General features: G+C 42.8%; 1 pseudogene; it reads left to right on the top strand.

Moving 5' to 3' along the window:
• Nucleotides 1-6362, top strand: part of LOC123138618 (two-component response regulator ORR24-like) — an 8297-nt pseudogene extending 1935 nt beyond the window's left edge.
• Nucleotides 6363-9645: the final 3283 nt, after the last annotated feature.

Genomic DNA, 9645 nt, shown 5'->3' on the forward strand with positions numbered 1-9645 from the left:
CGCAGAAATTCAGGGGATAGAAAATTAGTGAGAAGGATTACGTAAAACATTTCGTAAGTTTACCTAGCTGTAGGATTATTGGTACTTAATATACGGGTACGATGAAAGCACTGGTCACACATATATTCATCAGTCTACCATGTTTGTACATACGTACTAATAGGCTTGCATTCGTTGTACAGTGTTCTCTGACGATGTGACCACAGAGACGGTGAGGAGGGGTTTCATTGGAGGTGCGTGTGACTTCCTGGCCAAGCCACTGCAAGACCATGTTATGTGCAACATATGTCATCATGTCAACCAGCGGAGGCTCGACACAGCCCCTACCGCTGTCCCCGTGAACACCGATTCTCACAGCAACCAAATTGTCCGTCGGGATTGCAAATCAGGGAAAAGACCAATAGAAATTGACGACTCCAATGAGGGGGGCTCTGACGGCAGGAGCACCAATGGGATCAAGTTCCACTGGACTGCACATAAGCATGCACTATTCCACAGAGCCACCAAACTGACTCAATGAAACAAAAGGTATGTGACTTTAATTAAAATGTATTGTTCTAATATCTCCATGTTGGCATATATATATATATATATGGTAATCGTGTCATACATACTTTATTTCTACTTGTTCTACACGCATACACATTTACTACATGGGAGCATGCATACTGATATTTGCGAGTTTAATGTACATATATTGTGTGTGTATGACGCTAGAAGTATGGGTTGGCATGCTTATTTTTGTTTTCCTCCAAGGATAGTCTGGACTTTCTAGCGGTAGACTATACGAAGTGCTCAAGACTCAACCATTCTATCTTGTTTGTATGGTTGGTGCTTATAGTCTATCTACTGTTCCCTCTTGGGGTAGGGGGCATGTGGCTGCATCACCGTAAGCATGTTAATTAATTGGGCATCTATAATGATCTATATATCTTAGTTATCACTTTGTGCAGCCCTATATGACTATTCATCATCCAGGGTGAAGAATTCTTATTTTTCACCCCACCTCCTCACGCACCCTTTAGTCACCGTAAGAACCAAAATGCATGTGAGGTAATATTATGGTGTGTAATTAAGGTCTCCTTAACATCCACCGCAGGAATTAAATGTGTCATGCATGTGAGGTAAGATTACCACATGCATCAGTGAGGTTAGGTAATATTATAATGCGCGACTGAGAATTCAATGCATGTGAGGTAAGATTACAACATCCAAAAGGTATCATATCTTGAGAGAGTTCACACCAGAAATTCTTCACCCTGGATGACGATGTCCTACTCCATCACCATACGGTAGGCGGGTCCAGGTGATCGTGGTGGCGATGTCCTTGTTATTTGTGATATATCCAGAGCAAGCAAGCAAGCACGTGATGACCCTGCTCATAATATAGGGCGGCAATGTCCCCTGCGTCAAAGTGACCATGGTCTTGTTGGTGAACACATGTGATCTTCCCCTTGGTGGGGAAGAATATGATCATCCGTGGCATCGTTGACACTGTGCCCGACATCTTCACCTCGCCTTCGTGTAGATTGTCGTGCACCTACTAGTGATCACGGGAGTGGGGAGACTGGTCAACAGGGTCAATGCAAAATATTTAATCAAATTAACTTAGACAGGGGGCACCTGTCATTGGGTATTTAGTGGGGTGTTAGAATTAATGGGGGGTCTAGCACGCAATTAAACTGGGCAGGCTCCACTAGGCAGTGGCCCAGCCAGCCACCAGAGAGGTTGGGCACACACAGCAGCCAGGGTGTCGGCACCCACAGCAAGCGCGGGTAGCGGAAGGCAGCAGCGACCAGCGTGAATGCGGCGAGCAGCGGCACGGGGGTGGCAGCGACGCAAGCAGCAGCGGCAGCAACTGCAGTAGAGGAAGAATTGGTACAAAATTATCAGATATATTGCATCTCCCCTATGTTCGCATGTTCAAACCATGTCTAAACACACAAATCATCTTCATCAAAAATGATTTTGCACATCAAAAACAAGATTGTGCGTTGGTTTGCAAAACTGAGAAGATGCTAATGTTACCGTGGTTATGCTAGTATGGCACCATGTAAAAGCATCCACAACTTATTCGTGTAAAAATATTCAACGCGTTGGCCCCAATAGAGATGGATCACGCAATAGAGCAACTATCATCGCTATGTCGAAGCAAGACCCAAAATAATAGATAGTGTGCGGTGATTGAAGATATCAAAGCCTCTAATGTTACCAAAGCTATGTCAGTTAGATAACTTATTACTGACAACTTTTTCCTCGCCTCTCTCAACAATGGTGGTGACACCCCTGAGGTCAGCTGGGATTGCTTCCTTACTTATGTGACTTTCTTCATTAACTTGGAAAATGATCCTCCATTTAAGCGAGTGTGGAGAAGCATGTGCACAAGTTTCAACAATTTTTATGTGGTTCTATCTTCCGTGAGGTACCAATAATATACTATATTGTATTAAGTAAACAACAAATGATTGATATAAACCTCTCCATCTTCTCTTAGATTGCCACTACGTTCCCACAATCAAACCACATCTAGTCATAGAGGGAGGTTCGTCTAAAAAGACTCATCATCGTAATGGCTTCAGTTTGGCCCAAACGGTTAGTGCATGAGTGGTAGCAGGTAAAATCAAGTCAAAGCACGGCTAAGAGTACAAGAGATCATATGGTGGATCATTGTTGAGATTCTCATCGTGTTTCAAATTGTGATCAAGAAGTGTCAATGCTTGTTCCTTGCCTATGTGAACAATTGTTGTGATAACATTGGCGCCATCCTGGGAAGCTATCCCTTTGATGCTACTTTCTTCATTACCATGGCAGTCGATCCTGCAATAAAATCCTCTACGTTTCCATGTAGAGTGTTGAGTGGCAAACTCATAATATTCTACCAATAGTCCATTCAAACCTTGTCTAAACACACAAGAAACTTCATTGGCTTTGATAGGTCCTAGTGGTTTTCTCATGAGAGACTTCAAGCATTACCAGTTACTTCAAAGCGAAGCGTAGAATATGGGGGCCGTTTTAATGGTCTATAAATCTCATGAATGTGCTATGTTCTCACAACTATGCTACTTCTGTAAATCACAAAAGCTTCTACACCACCTTCCTTTCCTAGCAACAAGGGTCGTTATAATGGTTTGAGCCAAGGTAGCATCAGCTATTTGATCCATGACTTCATTGAAAAGGAAATGGAACTATAATCATGGAGGGAATTATCGAGGGATGAGCCGTGAACATAGAATATATACCTATTAGGTCCAGCTTTGTTGGAAATGGAAGTGGAACTATAATCAACTATTCACTTCCTTCTCCTTGCCCCTACATCCTCCACCTAGACCGTGATGCAAACACATGCATAGCTTCACGAAAAGGATTCAATACATTGGCTTTGGCACGAAATTAAATTTGTGGGTGATACGTGGTGGGCCTCAATATGCCAAAGGAAGGCTTGAAGCACTAAACATCATGCATCGTTTCATGATCTCGGTGAAAATCTCAATTTATTTTGTGATTTTAGTTCTCCAACTTCCACGTGGACCGATAAAGATGCACCAGGATCGGCAACAATTTCACGCTTGTGTATGAGTCCTAGAGGTTTAGGGTGGTTTGCTTCACCTTAGGTCTTGGCTAACTCCTAAAATTTGCACACAATAGGTGAGCTTGCAATCTTTTAACATTTGATTCACTAAGTCTAGAGATAGTTCAAACACATTACTTTTATGAAGAATAAGTAACACATACAACTAGGGAAAATCAACTAATTGGAAGAGGAAATGTGTCTAGATCTTAATAACACTACAGGTGTCTTGATCTTTCATTGAGAAACACTCGACAATATGGATGGAGAAAGTTTTGGATTCTACTACAACGTGCAACTTTGAGGCGCATATGAAAAGTCTAACCAATTCTTGGGATGTTATTGACGACACCGAGACACGGTTAATCAGACCACAAAGGTCTAATCCTTGCAAGAGATTAAAGAATAAGCCTTAACTGTGGTAAATATGGACATCCAAATGATGTCCTAGCGGTGGTATTTATGGAGGTACGTAGGGGAAATTTGTCTAGCCTTTGGAGGGGGTGTGAATGCAACCTAATTCAGTTTAATCAACAGATATGGATCTAAATATTGGCCCATATTACAAAATTACATGGGCCTCACCCAAAGGTGAGGTGCAAATCAGATATAGAAGGCTATGGAGGAAAAAAATGAAGTGTCGTCTTGTAAATTTCTTATTTGTAGTTGTCTGTCATTATGGTGGCTTCAAAGTCCTGATGTATCCACTTGAAGCTCGGTTTTCATTCCTTGCATGCTCGCCCATGTCTCCATGTTTTGTCATGCACCAATGCTCGCCCCTTTTATCCATGTTAGGACATTCATTCCCTAGCAATACATACTTATATAATATATGCCAAATAATACTCTCATGAAGAATGGAATAGTTCCTAGAATAAAAATTACCCGATAATTCACTTGGCATGCATGAACTCTGATGATTCGTCGTTGGTTTCTGGAACTTAAACAAGTGTAGTTTCGTCCTTGGTTTCCGGAACTTAAACATGTGTAGTTGTGGGGGCTATGGGTTTAACGGTGATAGGGATGTCCTGATGTGAGCATGTATAAAAGTTTGGCACCTTAATTATCATATTCAAATATGCATGCTATATTATGGGTATTATATTTTGTTGGTTTCCCATGTACAACTTATGCATTTTTTTTATTGGTTGCATGATAAAATCATTGCTTCTGTATCTTGGTCGAGAACACTACCCTTAAATGCATGTATCATTCATGAATATAATGTGGTGCGCATTATTTTGAGAAAAGTAATCGTAATGTTGCATACATATTTGTCTCTAACTATATCATGTAACCACAGTATAGTCAAAATGATATTGTGACACTATGAACACTAACATTTTGCTATGATTTTAATATTTAATTTTAGTAGAACAAAGTTACATGCATGCCTTTAAAATAATATATACCTATTGCTCTTGCATGTTTTATACATATTCTTTGCCCACTTCAGAATGTTGTGATGTTTTTTATTATAATTAGCATGGATGTCAGTCAAGGCGCATGTTTATGACTAATTATGAATGTTAGGATGAAATAAGTAAATCACATGTATTGGTGCATATTGATATTTCCAAATTTCTAAGCTCGGCTCTCTTGGCATATTTTTCTTTCGACAATGCAGACTATACTCCGAGAAATATGAGAGAACTTATTACGGAGGACAATAGTGAAAATGCAACTACAGATAAGGACAGCAGCGATCTGCAGGTACGTTCAAGTTGATGTTCCTTCAATCTGAAACCGAGCTTCATCTATATGATCATGAAATTATCAGAAATGATACCACCACGCCCACTACCATACATATCCTTTATTAATATTTTTACTATATTTGAAATTTCAGAAAAACAAAGGTGACTGCTCAACTGATTGGCTTTCAACCATGCCCACGATCCCAACGCACTATAACAATTCTTTGAATGACTATCCAAAATATCAAGATAGTGAGGGAACTTTTGAGTTCAATATAGGATCTGAGGGAGCTATAAATCTTAACCAAATAAGTCAGCCAAGTAATATTGCAACACCAGTTGGTTATGGTTTTTATGGAAATGATGGCAGCACGACTAGTCTTCGTGGAGGTGCTCTTAGGGGACGAGCATCTAATACTAATAATGGTCACGGTTATACTAATGGTAATGGTGCTCATGTTGGAGTTCTAGCAAATAGAAGCATGGTTAGTGCATCACAACCGTCCAATCTTTCACAAACAGCACAACAGCCAATGCCCACTTTGAATTTATTTCCAAGTAATACGATGTTTGCCATGGATAATCCAAACCATATAAGACAACAGGAGCTTCTACCACAGTTATATCCACTCATCTATGACTCTAGCATTGGAGGGATAAGGATGTTGACTCCGCCTCTAGATGATGGTGAAGACCTCCTCAGAAGCTACCTTGGTGAGAACGAGGACATGCAAAACACCGCAACCATGGACATGGCCCATGGAATGCAGAATGCAGCAACCATGGACATCACACTAGGAATAACGAATTCTGCAACTGTGGAGATGACCCAAGAAATTTCAGGAGATGGTGCTGCTGGTCAGACCAGTGCAATGCAGCTTCAAGGCCACGGCAGTGAGTTTTTCAACACGGATAGTACTACTGTTGAAACAGCCGGCATATCAGGTACAGGTGGACTAGGAACAGATGAGATGATGCACGGGGTAAATATGGATGCATTTAACAAATTTATGAATGAGAAGGTATGTACTATTCTCAGTATTAGCATGCCTACATTTTTCTATTTCATTGTCCTTCTAAAATTTGCGAGAACTTAAATTTTTGTCGCGGTAGTACTAAAATAAATATGCGAGCACTATTATTTCGTTACGACATTTGAGAACTAAATTTTGTAAAATAATGATACAAAAACTTTTAGCGTGTGGCTGCATACATTCTATCTTTTGTAGGTACTTTGCATTGAATAATATTTAGTTGCAGCTCATGTCTTTGCGAAGATCATCATTTCTGGTTAGTTTAGATATTACTTCACGGCTTACGGGATATGAGTATTTAACGTATACTACAAAATTTTCACTGTGTTCACCATCAGACATGTTTTCGTGCTCACAGTCAGATATGTTATAGGCAAAGCATCTTAGGATACCTTATCATATGGTTCGCATCACGATGTTCAAAAGAAGTAAAATATTATGCGACCGTATATTCACTATATTTTCTCCTCACTTGGGATTATGTATCTACTCATGGAACACATGTCCATGCTACAAGGAAGAAAACGCTGAGAGTAGAAATGTATCATGGTTCGATCTGTGCTCTCCCAATCAATAATCATTCTTTTGGAAAAACTGGCTGAAGCTACGTATTATATTACAGTCTTCCGGTATAAAATGCAGGAAAATATTTGATAAAGGGGGAAAATAATTAAGGTTCTTGCCAAAGTTGAAAATTTATTCGCCTGGACTAATACTTTGGGTTACGTACTGTCATTACCTTTTCCTTGGGCCTGTCTTCTCTAACATTGCCTCATTCTCATAATGATGCTAGCATTAGTGTGCTACTGTAGAACACACCAGAATTATTTTTTCTCATAATGGCACGTGCACATATGGGATTTTACATAGGACCTTAGAATGGTCCTCGAGTGCCAACTCAGAATGTCCTTATCTTTATTGCACTTTGACACGTTTTTGATAATAATTGTAGGTCTGAAGGTATGGAGGAGCTCAAGGAAGCAAAGTGGAATTAGAGGAAGGCGCACATAGAACCAAGAAGAAGAAGAAGAAAATATCTCTATTTTGCTCCTATATAAATGCTGAAGAAGCTTCAGTAGTATAATCTGATTCTTTTACCTTGGATGTGACTTTTTAATGAACTGAGATAAACCGTAAATAGTTGGACAGAACAAAATTGTATTCTCAGTTATGAGATCCACCGTTATTATTCTTATGTATTTACTTGTCATGTAGAGTATTAATTTATCCCACAGCTTTATTCCATCCAATTTTAGCAACCTCCACACTGGCGGGTATAGCCGACGGTGCTAGTTCTACGGGAACAGAACATATCGACCGTGAGCTCGGCCATGTTACAGTGTCGGTCGCCTTGGATAATGCACCGCCATGGACTTCCCAGCTCCATCACCGGAGATCTAAGGTGGCTTCCCCTGCTCGCCCCCATGGTAGGATATAGTGTACATGATTGTGTACACAAACCGTACGAGACATGTGATACCCACCTCATCCATGAAATGTCCCCCGACCATGGATTCTCTCCATCGTCTTCTACCTAAAATCACCCGTCTACCTACTGTTGTAAACTTCTCCATCACATTTTTTTGCATGCATATAGAAATAGTATTGCCGAGATACACTGGCATGGCGAGTGGCCCTACAATATCGAGCCCCCAGACGACGAAGGACCAAGTCAGAGGGTTTGTTTTGAGAGTTGTGGCTGGCATCTGGGATTTCTATATAAACTGCTGCGAGCTAGATCATCGTCGCACTGTGTCCTCGGCGTCATGAGAACAGTGAGGCCAGGCATGGCCTCTCCCATTTTTTAAGATGAGTGATGCGGGCAACGCGGGTGTCGTGGAGGCCGCGGCGGCCGCGGCCGCGCCCCCGCCGCCGTCGACGCAAGGGGTTCGAGCTGCGACGCCGGCATACGCAGGGCAGGTGCGTCCGCGGCGGTGGTGGGCGATGTAATGTCTCTCTAGCGGCGATAGCCGGAGGGGAATCTCAATCTCCATCCGCCATCGAGGTGGATCACAGTGCGGGACTCGGAGGATGACATTCTTGCAGGCCGATACCTGCAGGAAGATGAGATCTTCTCGATGGTGGGCATTTGGTGATTGACATCTATGATGTGGTCATCGGGAGTTATTTACCGAAAACCACCACATTTGGGGTTAGGGTAACAACTTGATACCATATTTGAGGCAGGGCACAAGAAACCACCATTTTTATGCCTAACGAATAACACAGAGCACTGATAGTCGGATAACCTCGCGAAAACAGCCAAACTGACCGGTTGGGTCCACCTATAAGGCTGACGTGGCATGCCTACGTGGAAATTTTGCTGACTTGGACGAGGAAAGAGAGGGGAAACGCAGCAGAGCTCACTAGGAGGTCGACGACAGGCTCAGCTGGCTCTGGGACGACCGGAAGGCGACGAATCCGTCGATGGAGTCCGGCGGCCGTGCTCGGGGAAGACGACTCGTGGCGGCGATGTAGGGCTCCCGCGGTTGAATGGTTGGTGTAGACGACGTAGAAGGTGGTTGCGGTTCCTCTGGACCCATCAGGGAGGCACGGGATGGACGGTGGCCGCGGCTATGGCGGCAGCGAGCTCATGGCGTCTCGACCATGGTGGAGAGGGCGAGAGGGAGGCGAGGGGGAGAGAGGACCAGAGAGTGAGGGGGGTCGAGGGGGTTCTGCGGGGTGGCGTGGCGTCGTCCAGGGCGAGGTGGAGCAGCTGCGTGGCTAGCAGGAGGTGGCCGCGGCTCGGCTGTGCGCGCGCCACGTGCAACGCCAGTAGGCGCGAGGAAGACGACGCGCGGCGGGGTGGGCTGGGCCAGTCTGTTGCGGTCCTGGGCCGCATAGGCAGGTGGGCTGCTGCCAGGTTAGTTCCTTTCTCTCTCTCTCTTTCTCTCTCTCTCTCTCTCTCTCTCTTTTATTTAAGTTTTTCTATTACTCTGTAATCTTGTGGCTTTTCTAAAAATACTTAGGCATTTTCAAAAATCACCAAACTGCACATGCCCATGGTTTAGAACATATCCAACATGGAACATTTCAGTTTGGGATTATTTGGATGTCTAAAATATTATATAGCATTTAAATGCCCAAATGCAAACAGAGTATGATTTAATTCAGTGACCCAATGTTGTCCTAGAAAAATGTGAACCAATTTTGCCAGAGGTTCTGACCCAGGACAAAAATGATGAACATTTTAGAAGGGCATTTCAGGTTCATTGAAAAAGGTTTTAGTAAACCCTAGTTGTCTTCAGGGGGGTGCTGGGGGTTCTGTCATCCCCATTTCAACTTTCTGTGAAAAGTAAACATGATGCGACACCAGATGCTAGCACTAGGCATGGTCAGAGCTAGG

The sequence above is a fragment of the Triticum aestivum genome, chromosome 6B, assembly GCF_018294505.1.
Source record: "Triticum aestivum cultivar Chinese Spring chromosome 6B, IWGSC CS RefSeq v2.1, whole genome shotgun sequence".
In the NCBI taxonomy this organism is placed as follows: domain Eukaryota; kingdom Viridiplantae; phylum Streptophyta; class Magnoliopsida; order Poales; family Poaceae; genus Triticum; species Triticum aestivum.